The sequence below is a fragment of the Erythrolamprus reginae genome, chromosome 5 (assembly GCF_031021105.1).
Source record: "Erythrolamprus reginae isolate rEryReg1 chromosome 5, rEryReg1.hap1, whole genome shotgun sequence".
In the NCBI taxonomy this organism is placed as follows: Eukaryota; Metazoa; Chordata; class Lepidosauria; order Squamata; family Dipsadidae; genus Erythrolamprus; species Erythrolamprus reginae.
The window spans coordinates 13,890,683-13,903,022 of NC_091954.1; the positions used below are offsets into that span (position 1 = coordinate 13,890,683).

Sequence of the window (12,340 nt, forward strand, 5' to 3'; positions counted from 1 at the left end):
GGAGATCCGTGTTATCCCCACCCTACCGGACCTCCGGAAAACCTTCAAGAACTGGCTTTTCCGGCAGGCCTGGGACCATGTGTGAGTGAGTGTATGTATGGCTTTTTGAGATTATAATGTATTTTATACTGTTTTATCATATTTATTGTTCTTACTTATTTTACATTGTTGGCATTTATTGTCATTATTGTAAGCCACTCAGAGTCCGAATGGAATTGGGCGACAGATAAATCCAATCAATCAATAAACAAACAAACATTTAGCAGTCTTATCACAAGCCCAAATATCCAAAGGGCCTGAATGTTGCACTAACCCAAAGTCTTTTTAAAAAATCACTCCAGATATTAAAGAAACAATAGTTTTGGTTTTCACCGACTCTGTATTGAATGTATAAAGGGAAAAATAAAGGGAATACCTTTGTTCTGTGCAAAGTTGAATGTGCACAATAGCATGTGAAATTGATTGTCAATCAGTGTTGCTCCCTAAGTGGACAGTTTGATTTCACAGACGTTTGATTTACTTGAAGTTATATTGTGTTGTGTTCCCTTTATTTTTTTGAGCAGTGTGTGTATCTATCCATCTCTCTCTCTCTCTATATATATATATATATATATACTGTATATATACTGTATATATACTGTATATATATATATATATATGTCACATGTTTAAGCTGAATTTGAAAATTAAGGGAGACTAGAATAGATCTATTTCGGCCTTATATATATATATAAGTATATATAAATAAATATATATATCTCCTAGTCTCCCTTGATTTTCAAATCCAGCAAAAAAAAAAACAACACGTGACACACAAATATATATATATTTCTATTTCTATTCAGTTTTCTTCCCCCCCCCCTTTTAAAAAAAGTTAATATCTGCTCCCCACAGTCGTTCTTTGAGGTCGGGTGCCTGAGGCGCTTCCCATTTCGGGGCTTCTGGAAAGGGGCACAGCTTGTCCAGGCCCCTCATGAACGCTGGGTCACCCAGCCAGGCCTCGGCGACCCAGGCCGGCCGACCTCAAAGCTCCTCTGTGACGGTCGGGCGGCGACATAAAGCGCGGCCCGTTTGGGAGGCTTAAATGGCTTTCCCTTCCCGAGAGGGCCCGGCGGCCTGGCAGCCGAGAAGGGGGACGGGGAGGCAGCGCTCTCGCCCTCGTCGTCTGCGGCTCCCCCTTCCCCTCGGAGGCGGCGGCGGCGGCCTCAGCCTGGCAGAGGCGGGACTGGGCGGACGGACAGGCGGCGCTCTCCGCCTCCCTGGCCTGGGCTGCCTCGGCTCGCCGCTTCCTCCGAGCGGAAGATGGCGGCGGTCTGACGCTGCGGGCCACGAGAGCTGAGCTGGGGCTCAGCCAAGGGAGCCCGCCGGCGGCTCCGGCCGGACCAAGGCGCTCCCGGCGCGGCCCAGAGGGACGGAGCAGAGACAGAGCCGAGCCGCCGGGTGGAGAGCGCGGCAGGGGGAGCGCCTCGCCGGCGCCTGCCCGCGCGTCGTCGGGGAAGGTAAGCCGCCGCGCCGGCGGGCGAGAGAGGCAAGGGGACGGCTGCAGCGGACGCCTCCCGGAGCTGCTGGAGACGAGGCGGCGGCCACGCTCCTTCCACGGAGCTCTTCAGCCATCGATCCAGGATTGATCAGGCCGAGGGGTTCGGGGGGGGATTAGAAGCGCCCCTGTTGATTGTCCTCACTCTCACACCCCCCCCCCCAATATGGCAGCGATAGCAGCCCCGGCAACCCCCCACCTGCCTTGGGGGCTCTGGCGGGAATGGATCTCAGTGCGGGACGCTACTCCAGAGAGTACCAAGTGCGGAATTCCCCGCTCTTTCTTTGCGGCTTTCCTTCTCTCCGTGCCTTGCCCGGCGCCCCGAGTTGGGGGGTGCGGTTCCCAAGCATCCCCCCCCTCAAATGTTGTGTCTTCACCTCACGGGGTCCCACAACGTTGCCTATTGTCTCTTTCATCCCTTTAACTTAGGCTAGAATGATGGTGTGGTTCTGTTGCAATGGGCGGTCGCTTTGCCCTCTGTTCACCGGCTCTTAGGAGAGTTTGGTGATTTGGAAGGGGCTACAAGGGGGAGTAACTTAAGGGCTGCTTTTTTCCCCCTGAGGGCGCTACTCAATGTACGTGCACAAGCGTAAATATCTGAATTTTGGGGGGCTGAAGCCTGAAAACACACTTTGCATTGAGGGAAGTGACAATTGATGTGGAATTTGATTTGGTTTCATGAATGGGGGACAAATACCAGTGGCAAAGAACCACATAGTTAAGTGAGGAAGAAGCATTGCTCAGTAGTAGAATAGGAAGGGAGGTGCACAAAAAAAAGATCCATGTTACATCCACTCAATATTTGGTATTAAGTCTGGTGGAAATTTGAAAGAGCTGCTGTTGGAAAGTGTTGCACTGAATATATAGAAATATAGTTGTTTTTTTCAATGACTTGAGTTGAATAGTTTATTTTCTGTTTCTGCACAAAAAAATATCAGTACAGTGTCTGAACCATGCAGAATTTAGAGAAAATTGAATGGTTGAAGGGCCATCGCTTTAAAAGATCACAGTGTTACTACTACTTGGTAATCTTAACACTATATTAAAACTTAATTTCAATTTCTGAAGTACCATCTTCCAAGTACTGCTATACATAATTTGTGCCAATATTATCTTGTAGGTTCTAAGAATGATTTTTAAAAATCATGAAAAATGAAGTGAGAAAATGAAAACGAAGTACAGCTAGATTACTTGCATATGTACCATCTTGATCATGTAAAAACACATTTCTTTTTATCATGTTTTGTCAGTTCATGGTTTGTTGGGCTATTGTACTACGAAATCATGGTTTGCAAGCTGATGGCTGGCTTCACATATCATGCTAGATCAAAATGAATTACTTTTGTATCTAGCATAGTTTGTGAATCTGTATGTTTCAGAGAACAAAGCTGGGTCAAGGAACACCCAATTGCACACTTGTTCTTTTAGAGAACGGGATGACTCCTTGAGGTAGATGAACCTCAACACTTCCATTTCATTAACTTATTGGCACATAGCCTATCCATTACAAGCACTCACTGAGCACACCTACTCTCTCATCTGAGAGAAAAAAAAATGGATCTCATCAGCATAATGTTGAGTTCTTAGCTCATATGCCAGGTGATCTCATTCATGTGAATAAGTATTGCAGAATGCAAGGAAACAGGGCAGAACCTTGTAGTGGACTTCAAAGCAAAAGTGCCATGGATTTAAACAGTAGCTGTCTAGAGTTAGCTATTCATGGGCCTCCACAGTAGGGCAAAGGAGAGGGGACATTATGACACACGTGTCACAACACAGTTATATAGTTGCATCATATACAATGGCAGGGCACCATGTCATCATTTTGGCAGTCATTGTAGTAGGCCAAGGCTAGGCAAAGTTGACTCTTCTATGACATGTAGACTTCAACTCCCAGAATTCCTGAGCTAGCATGATTAGATGAGGAATTCTGGGAGTTGAAGTTCACAAATCATAGAAGAGCCAACTTTGCCTACCTACCCTTACTCTAGGCTTACACTGTTTTTGAGGGCCATGATATATTTCCTTATGTGCACTCTTTTTAGGTACACATCATTTATTAGAAGCACCAAAGAAAAATCAGTATCAAATCTCACAGAATTTGATCTTGAAACTCCGTGTCATTCAAAAGCACCACTTCTATTGCATCTTCAGAGATAAAAAAACATTCATTTCCGACACAAGAAATCTTATCCCTTAGTTTGACAGGTGGTATAATTTGGAAAAGCTCAAACGTAGACTTGTTGGTGTCAGTGTTGTTGATAATGAAACGGTCCTGGGTTCGGAAAGTTAATAACAGCACAATGAGATAAAACATTTTTTCTTTGATTCAAGTCTTAGATCTTATTTCTGAATTTATTTCTAAATTGTATTTCAGCAATTTAAAATTTCCCCAAGACTCTTCTTTTAATAACTGTATCTATATTTAGGCTTTAACACTATTAGACTACTTTTTGCAATTTATTTCTCCCTGATCTCATTACTTTGTTTTCTTCTGCTTTCTTATTAAAGATGGGGGGGTGCAGGGTGATCACTCAGTCATAACATGAAGGTTTTTGCCATAATATATTGGTTAGGTTCTAATGCGACAAAATTGTTTTGTGCAACAAATTAATATCATCTATCTAAAAATTAGATTAGATTAGATTTATTGGATTTGTATGCTGCCCCTCTCCGTAGACTCGGGGCGGCTCACAACAATGGTAAAAAACAATACATAGTAACAAATCTAATACTGTATTTAGCAATCTAAATTACAGTTTTAGGTTAAAAAATCCAAAAGAAACCCCAATATATAAAAAACAAGCACACAGTCGAATCATACACAGAAACTACATGGGCAAGGGGGAGATGTTTCAATTCCCCCATGCCTAACGGCAGAGGTGGGTTTTAAGGAGTTTCTGAAAGGCAAGGAGGGTGGGGGCAATCCTAATCTCTGGGGGGAGGTGGTTCCAGAGGGTCGGAGCCACCACAGAGAAGGCTCTTCCCCTGGGTCCTGCCAGATGACATTGTTTAGTCGACAGGACCCGGAGAAGGCCCACTCTGTGGGACCTAACCAGTCGCTGGGATTCGTGCGGCAGAAGGCGGTCCCAGAGATATTCTGATCCGATGCCATGTAGGGCTTTATAGGTCATAACCAACACTTTGAATTGTGACCGGAAACTGATCGGCAACCAGTGCAGACTGCGGAGTGTTGGAGTAACATGGGCATACTTAGAGAAGCCCATGATTGCTCTCGCAGCTGCATTCTGCACAATCTGAAGTTTCCGAACATTCTTCAAAGGTAGCCCCATGTAGAGAGCATTACAGTAGTTGAGCCTCGAAGTGATGAGGGCATGAGTGACTGTGAGCAGTGAGTCCCGATCTAGATAGGGCCGCAACTGGTGCATCAGGTGAACCTGGGCAAACGCCCCCCTCGCCACAGCTGATAGATGTTTCTCTAATGTGAGCTGTGGATCGAGGAGGACGCCCAAGTTGCGGACCCTCTCTGAGGGGGGTCAATACTTACCCCCCCAGGGTAATGGAAGGACAGATGAAGTTGTCGTTGGGAGGCAAAACCCACAGCCACTCCGTCTTATCCGGGTTGAGTTTGAGTCTGTTGACACCCATCCAGGCCCCAACAGCCTCCAGGCACCGGCACATTACTTCCACTGCTTCATTGACTGTTCATGGGGTGGAGATGTACAGCTGGGTATCATCAGCGTACTGATTGTTGTAATAGACGTTTCTTTGAGGCTTCTATCTTGTAGTTGGAATAGTAGGGCCTTTTATTGTTGAGTATCTGGGTTGTGCAACTATTATGATCCATATCTGAAAAGGTTCTTTGATTCTGGCATGAGCGTGACAACCAAGCCCCTCGTGAATTTTTCCTGGGCTCATACAGTAACCAGGTGGTCTCAAAAAAATATGCCTTTGAAATAAGATGATGATGGCAGGGGCAGCACCTTTCTTGTTTTAGACCCAAATAGCCATAAATTACTGTGGAATATTGTTTCTAGAAAAGGGAATATGTATGACCGATTAACAGCTATTAAGATTTATGTGGCTAGAGCAAGGGACTTCAGAAACTATTATGGCAACAGTGATGTAAAAAGAAACAGATATTACCTGTTGATCACAGCTAATGAAGGGACGCAAGAGAAGTGAGCTACTCTGAACAGAGCCAAATTGATCTCCTGGGATTCATGAGTTGATAACAATATTCATCAAAACGAGATAGTCCTGGCTTTCTTAAGGAGATGGCCACTTGTGCATTTTTACAAAGTAAGATTCATTCATTGACATCAAACCACATGCAGTAGTATTATAAATAGATTTTTGGATTGTGGATGGTGTCTTCCTCAAACCTGGTACTTTAAAATGGATGGATTTTGATTCCCAAAATTCTCAGCAGTGGCTGTAGGAATTCTGGGAATTGAAGTCTATAGATCTAGAGAATTTCCAGTTTTCAAAGGCAGCTGTTATGAATCATTATTAGCAGTATAAAATGCAGAATATGTGGGCAGTTTTATTCAGAAAACATTCAGAAAGATGTTACAACATGCCCCAAAAATTCCTGAATTTTTAGAATTGGACACAAATCACAGAAAACCTGAATTATTCAGAAAATTTTTTGGCACTTCAAGTGGTGGCGGAATATTCTTTGCCACCATCACTGTCATACAGCAGATTGAAAGAAAACAAGCTGTCAATATTTTCAGTGAATATTCTGTAATAAAAGGCAAATTGCAATTCTAAATGTCTTTCCCTACTAAGGGCTTATCAATCTGATGCTATTGGATCTCCATCACTGAAGTCTACGAGACCATTGGTAGACGAGTTTATGCTTTAAATAAGTACGGTACTCTGGTCTGTTATTTTAATTTGTAGCTTGATCACATTAGACAGGAGGGAAAACTTAATTTCATTATGAACTCAATCTGTATAGACTCGAGGACAGAAGGAAAAGGGGGGACATGATCGAAACATTTAAATATGTTAAAGGGTTAAATAAGGTTCAGGAGGGAAGTGTTTTTAATAGGAAAGTGAACACAAGAAGAAGGGGACACAATCTGAAGTTAGTTGGGGGAAAGATCAAAGGCAACATGAGAAAATATTATTTTACTGAAAGAGTAGTAGATCCTTGGAACAAACTTCCAGCAGACGTGGTTGGTAAATCCACAGTAACTGAATTTAAACATGCCTGGGATAAACATATATCCATTGTAAGATAAAATACAGGAAATAGTATAAGGGCAAACTGTAGATGGACCATGAGGTCTTTTTCTGCTGTCAGTCTTCTATGTTTCTATGTTTCTATTAACCAGCAAACCACTAAAGACTCCAAACATAGTAAAATGTGAACTGAGTTGACTAACCTTAGTTTTAATGGCTTATTGGTATCATTTCTTCTACTTTGGCATTACTCTTATATAGGATATTTTTTGTCTTCTCATTCTTTTTATCAATAGTTGTCCCATGGTCCCTAATATAATATAATATAATATAACAGATATCATTCTGTTTGAAAAATGTTTGTAATTGTTTTTCTTTGTGGCTTTCTGTGCATTTTTAAAATAGCTATATCAGATAACTTGAAAATTCTAACTTAATTTAATAAGTTTGTATGTCTTTAATTTCTGTGTATCCAGAAATTGTGTCTGCTTCCTCTGTTATTTCCCATTTGCTAATTTATTTCTGTTATTTTGATGAGTTAAGATATTACGTTCTAATCAATACTGTGAGATAGTTTCTAGTGTTTTGTATCTCCACTGAAAATTCTGTCCGTTCACTTACCTTCATTTTAAGAGGAAAATGAGTCACAAAAGGACAGAAATAGCCTTTTAATTGAAAAAGCAGGTCCTTTTTTTGCATGAATATTTTAAGAAACTTCAGATAAGTGGTAAATTTTCAAGCAGTCTAAACAAGTTGGATAAATGCATATGTTAGATACATGAGAGAAAGCTAAATATGGGACACTGTCATTCTAAGAGAAAAATAGTGTTGAATAGAATAGAATAGAATAGAATAGAATTTTTATTGGCCAAGTGTGATTGGACACACAAGTCTTGTTGCATGTGCTCTCAGCGTACATAAAAGAAAAAGATGCATTTGTCAAGAATCATGTGGTGCAACACTTAATGATTGTCATAGGGACAATATATACGCTATTCCCAAACATACATATTTCTAAATTATATTTATATATATATATATATATATGTTTTCGTAGATTTTCACGGGTACAGGTATGACGGTCTTGGTATATTCGGGTTTCTTCCCGTGTAGGATTTGGAAATTTCTGGCGACGTTTCGATGAGGTCCCACTCATCATCTTCAGGCTGGTGTTTCTGTCCTTGTTCTAAGGCGAACACTGCGAGACCTAAGCTGCCTTCCTTCTATAGAAGGAGCTGGGCCAGAGCTAACCACAACAGTCTCCTCTGACCAAGGAAGCCTGAGTGACAGGGAGGAGGGGAGTTTGGCAGACAGCCCAGAAGGAGATCAGTCATCTGTATCATCCCTGGATTCTGAACAAGAATTAATGACACATCCATGCATGCGTAGAATGATGCATAGGAGATAACAACTGAAGGATTATTACAAGAGAAAATGAGGCCACCTGTGGTTGGGTGGGGTTGCTGTAATAAGTGCTACAGATAAAAGTGCAGCCTGGTGTTTTAGCCTCATGGCAGTTTATCTGATTCATTGTTTCATCAAGATCATGGGTTTTGCTCTTCAGGATTGTGTGTGTGGACTCTCTGGACTTTAGAATTGGACTCAATTTCCCACTTATTGGATGAGCAATTGGACTGCATTTAACCTGTGCCTTGTGTGTACCAGAAAATCCCTTTGACATTTAAAAGGGGAGCTGTTTCTGGTTTTCTGTTTATAAAAACCTTTGGGTTTTCCTTTTATCCTGTGGTGTGTGTCTTCCTGGACTAATTACCCTGTAATTACGGGCAGTTGAGACACGCCGGCAGAACATGTATATATATACATATATGTATATTCAAAGCAGCACGAAGCTAACAACTTCAGCCTGATGATGGTGAATGTGATTTCACCGAAACGTCACATAGATACTCTAAACATTACACGGGGTAAAACCCGAACTCAGAACAATCTACAGACAGACAGACAAACAGATAGATAGATAGATACACACACACACACACATACATACATACATACATACACATATGTAGATTGTTCTATGTTCGGGTTTTACCCCGTGTAATATTTTGAGTTTCTATGCGACGTTTCAGTGAAATCACATTCACCATCAGCTGGCTGAAGTTGTTAGCTTCGTGCTGCTTTGAATATATTGAATATATATATATATATATATGTAGATTGTTCTGAGTTCGGGTTTTGCCCTGTGTAATATTTTGCATGTCTATGCGACGTTTCGGCGAAATCACATTCACCATCATCAGGCTGAAGTTCCAATCTTTGTGTTGTTGTATTTTACATTTGGTGAATGTGATTTCGCCGAAACGTCGCATAGACATGCAAAATATTACACAGGGCAAAACCCGAACTCAGAACAATCTACATATATATACCCGTGAAAATTTACGAAAACATATATATATATATATATATATATATATATATATATATATATATATATATATATAATATGTCTCTGAAATATGTTGAGATGTTATTTTGTGGTATCCTTAACTTATAGATTGGGGAGAAATATGACTGAATTTTATTGTGCAAATGCAAGAGGGAAAGGCATGATGTTTTACATTACAGATCAGCAATGTTAATGTGAATTTGGCTCTCCTTTTGGATATTCAAATTATAGCAGATTCTTAATTGCCATTGCATTTTACAAAATATTGGTTGTCTACTACTTTATAATTAGGTAAACATAAAAATGTGATGTAGCTGATTTATAATTGACCATCGTTAGAATAATCGTGTGAAATTCCATTTGGTGCCTCATAACATTATGACTGGGACAAGTGATATATATGAAACACAACCCTTTGCAGAGCCAGCTGAATCCAAATGCCGCTTGGGGACTTTCACTCCAGCAAGCACAAAAAATACTTCCTGCCCTCCAATTAAAGTAAATGCAGATTTTCTGGTAGGTTAACTCTGAAAAAGCTTTTCACATTCTTTACTTCAACAAGTAAATTACTTGAAAAGTTATTGGGATGGAAATAATTGAGTTGAAATATCTCAAGAAAATGAAAATGTAAAAAGTGTTACTTTACATGAATATGTCCTATGGGCTGGTTTTTTCCCCAGGATAGTTGCGTTAAATATACAGTAGTATTTTCCTCCCTAACATGTGCTTATTTTATTCCAATGCTACTGTTTCCCCTGAATGGGCTTGCAAGGAATACCAAAATTAAATACGATTTTAAGTTTAAGTTTATTGGATTTATATGCCTCCCCTCTTCTAGGACTCGGGGCGGCTTACAACATATAAAAAAGACAACATATATCTAAATCCAAATAATTAAAATTCAGTTACAACTAAAAAACTAAAAACCAATTAAAATACAGTGATACCTCGTCTTACAAACGCCTCGTCATACAAACTTTACGAGATACAAACCCGGGGTTTAAGATTTTTTTGCCTCTTCTTACAAACTATTTTCACCTTACAAACCCTCTGCCGCCGCTGGGATGCCTCGCCTCCGGACTTCTGTTGCCAGCGAAGCACCCGTTTTTGTGCTGCTGGGATTCCAGTGAGGCTCCCCTCCATGGGAAACCCCACCTCTGGACTTCCGTGTTTTTGTGATGCTGCAGGGGAATCCCAGCAGGTGAATCCCAGCAGCGCAAAACGGGCGCTTTTCTGGCAACAGAAGTCCGGAGGTGGGGTTTCCCATGGAGGGTATCCTCAGGGGAATCCCAGCAGCACAAAAATGGGCACTTCAGCTGGCACAAGGGGTGAATTTTGGGCTTGCATGCATTAATTGCTTTTCCATTGATTCCTATGAGAAACATTGTTTCGTCTTACAAACTTTTCACCTTAAGAACTTCGTCCCGGAACCAATTAAGTTTGTAAGACGAGGTTTCACTGTACTTGCAAGGAATACCAAAATTAAATACGATTTTAAGTTTATTGGATTTATATGCCGCCCCTCTCTTAGGACTCGGGGCGGCTTACAACATATAAAAAAGACAACATATATCTAAATCCAAATAATTAAAATTCAGTTGCAACTAAAAAACTAAAAACCAATTAAAATACATACATAAACATTCAATCAACAAACACACTATACATTCATCGGCTAGGGGGGAGAATCTAATAACCCCAAGCTTGGCGGCATAGGTGAGTCTTTAGACTTACGAAAGGCAAGGAGGGTGGGGGCAGTACCAGGGGGAGCTGATTCCAGAGGGCTGCCCCCCCCCCACAGAAGGCTCTTTCCCTAGGTCTCACCAAAGGACATTGTCTAGTTCAGTGATTTTCAACCTTTTTTGAGCTGCGGCACATTTATTACATATACAAAATCATGGGGCACATTGAGCGGAGGGGAGTGGGGGGACTAAAAAAGTTTGGACAAAAAAACTCTCTCCCTTCCTTCCTCTCTCTCTCCATCCCTCTTTCTTTCTCCCTTCCTTCCCCTTTTTTGCTCTCTTTCTATCTCTCCCTCCTTCCCTGCCTCGCTTTCTCTTTCTCTCTTGCTTTCTTTCTCTCTCTCTCTTGCTTTCTTTCTCTCTCTCTCTTTCTCTCTTGCTTCCTTTCTCTCTTTCTCTTTCTCTCTTGCTTTCTTTCTCTCTCTCTTGCTTTCTTTCTCTCTCTTTCTCTCTTGCTTCCTTCCTCTCTCTTTCTCTCTTGCTTTCTTTCTCTCTCTCTCTTTCTCTCTCTTGCTTTCTTTCTCTCTCTCTTTTTATATCTCTTGCTTTCTTTCTCTCTCTCTCTTTCTCTCTTGCTTCCTTTCTCTCTTTCTCTCTTGCTTTCTTTCTCTCTCTCTCTTTCTCTCTCTTGCTTTCTTTCTCTCTCTCTTTTTATCTCTCTTGCTGAGCTTCGCGGCACACCTGACCATGTCTCGCGGCACACTAGTGTGCCACGGCACACTGGTTGAAAAACACTGGTCTAGTTGATGGGACCTGGAGAAGGCCGCCTCTGGGACCAACAATTTGTGGCGGCCCCGGCCCTCTGGAACCAACTCCCCCTCGGAGTTTAGAATTGCCCCCACCCTCCTTGCCTTTCGTAAGCTCCTTAAAACCCACCTCTGCCGTCAGGCATGGGGGAACTGAGATATTCTTTCCCCCTAGGCCTTTACAATTCATGTATGGTATGTTTGTATGTATGGATGTTTGGTTTTACAATAAGGGTTTTTTAGTTGTTTTAGTATTGGATTTACATGCTGTTTTTTGTTACTGTTGTTAGCCGCCCTGAGTCTACGGAGAGGGGCGGCATACAAATCCAATAAATTAAATAAATAAATTAAATAAATAAATAAATAAATAAATTAAATTAAATTAAATTAAATTAAATTAAATTAAATTAAATTAAATTAAATTAAATTAAATTAAATTAAATTAAATTAAATTAAATTAAATTAAATTAAATTAATAAATTAAATTAATAAATAAATAAATAAAATTAACCAGTCGCTGGGATTCATGCGGCAGGAGACGGTCCCATAAGTAATCTGGTCCCAATTAAGATCGCCTAATTTTACTTGCATTGTTTCTATTTTTTATGCAGTTAATGAATTGCATGTATCAAAGAGGAAACAGAAAGGGAGCTGTGGCAGAAATTACTCTTCTAAAACAACAGTGAGTTTATGCCTTCCCCCCCCCCCCCAAAGGTCACAAAACAGGAGAGAGGGGAAAAAAGCATAATTA

At 41.0% G+C, this 12,340-nt stretch overlaps 1 protein-coding gene across 2 annotated transcripts in view; it reads left to right on the plus strand.

Moving 5' to 3' along the window:
• Positions 1-1,110: 1,110 nt before the first annotated feature.
• The window catches only part of NDST2 (N-deacetylase and N-sulfotransferase 2), a 126,132-nt gene continuing 114,902 nt past the window's right edge, over positions 1,111-12,340 (plus strand). For both annotated transcript variants that reach the window (XR_011559155.1, XM_070752103.1), the window contains exon 1: positions 1,111-1,499. The gene's annotated coding sequence lies outside the window, so the exon portion shown is untranslated. The remainder of the gene's footprint in view (positions 1,500-12,340) is intronic.